Source organism: Oncorhynchus gorbuscha, linkage group LG01 (genome assembly GCF_021184085.1).
Source record: "Oncorhynchus gorbuscha isolate QuinsamMale2020 ecotype Even-year linkage group LG01, OgorEven_v1.0, whole genome shotgun sequence".
In the NCBI taxonomy this organism is placed as follows: domain Eukaryota; kingdom Metazoa; phylum Chordata; class Actinopteri; order Salmoniformes; family Salmonidae; genus Oncorhynchus; species Oncorhynchus gorbuscha.
In genome coordinates, this window is record NC_060173.1 from 116067392 (window position 1) to 116069532 (window position 2141).

Genomic DNA, 2141 nt, shown 5'->3' on the forward strand with positions numbered 1-2141 from the left:
ACCAACAACGCAGAGAAAAAGAAAAATAGATAAACAATAGAAAAGTCATACTAAAAGTCATAATAGATACACCATGATTAACAATAACTTGGCAATTTGTAAATACCAAGACAATGTGTACATGTAGTTAGGGAAAAAAGTGACAGATCGATAACAGTGGCAGCCAGCGTATGTGATCAGTCAAAAGAGTTTGTGTTAAAAGGGTCAATGCAGGTAGTTAAATAGTTCACAAATAGCTGCCCAGACTAACTATTTAGCCGTCTTATGGTTCTTGGGTGGGGCAGGGGGGGGGGGTAGAGGCTGTTCGGGGTCCTGTCCAGACTTGGTGCATCGCTTGCTGTGCTGTAGCAGCGAGAACAGACTATGACTTGGGTGGCTGGAGTCTTTGACCGTTTGACAATCCTGTCTGGTCTGCTGTTCAGAGAGTTTGTCCCTAATGGCACCCTATTCCCTATGTAGTGCACTGCATTAGACCAGATCCCTATTCCCTATATAGTGCACTGCATTAGACCAGATCCCTATTCCCTATGTAGTGCACTGCATTAGACCAGATCCCTATTCCCTATATAGAACACTACTTTAGACCAGAGTCCTATTCCCTATATAGTGCACTACTTTAGACCAGAGCCCTATTCCCTATATAGAACACTCCATTAGACCAGAGCCCTATTCCCTATATAGAACACTACATTAGACCAGAGCCCTATTCCCTATATAGAACATTGCATTAGACCAGAGCCCTATTCCCTATATAGAACACTACATTAGACCAGAGTCCTATTCCCTATATAGAACACTACATTAGACCAGAGCCATATTCCCTATATAGAGCACTACTTTAGACCAGAGCCCTATTCCCTATATAGTGCACTACATTAGAACAGAGCCCTATTCCCTATATAGAACATTGCATTAGACCAGAGCCCTATTCCCTATATAGAACATTGCATTAGACCAGAGCCCTATTCCCTATATAGAACATTGCATTAGACCAGAGCCAGTAATTGTGTGTTCTAGTCATTGCTGCCTGTCCCTAACCGGTCTCCCCGCACGCCCGCACGCACGCTCTCTCTCTCTCTCTCTCTCTCTCTCTCTCTCTCTCTCTCTCTCACACACACACACACACACACACACACACACACACACACACACACACACACACACACACACACACACACACACACACACACACACACACACACACACACACACACACACACACACACACACACACACACACACACACACACACACACACACACACACACACACACACACACACACACACACACACACACACACACACACACACACACACACACAAATCCATAATGATTGAGTAGGAATGGCTTGTGGCTGGGTGTGGACTCTATGCTTTGACAGTCCAGCATCTGTCCCAAATGGCACCCTATTCCCTATATAGTGCACTACTTTTGACCAGAGCCCTATAGGCCCTATGGCCACTGTAAAATACGGAATAGTGTGCCATTAGTGACACGCTGGGTTTAGTTCTATAATAAAGCCTTGCAGAGGTATTGGTAAACCTCAAATCACTGTATGAAAGGTGGAGGGTGAAATACTTGGTAGATGATTTATGACAGGTTGTAAGGGGCTGGAGGGAGTCAGAGCCACGGGGGGTGGGGGACTGTTTTTCAGGGAAAAGGAATTGACAAAACTTTCATACCTTTTTCCGACCGACTGTAAATACCAGGAGTATTGTAATGGAATATCAAAAAAGAAGATTTTGTTCCTGTTGGACGTGTTGAAGTGCATCTGACAGAGAACTGCCCCGAAAGCAGATGTTTACTCAGGATGCAACCAGGAAACACAACAAACAACCACAACAAACAAACACCAATGATTTTAATTATTTCATCCTTTCTCATCCGTTCGTCACAGACGGTATATCAGTACCTCATCCTTTCTTCACAGACTGTATATCAGTACCTCATCCCTTCTTCACAGACTGTATATCAGTACCTCATCCCTTCTTCACAGACGGTATATCAGTACCTCATCCCTTCTTCACAGACTGTATATCAGTACCTCATCCCTTCTTCACAGACGGTATATCAGTACCTCATCCCTTCTTCACAGACTGTATATCAGTACCTCATCCCTTCTTCACAGACGGTATATCA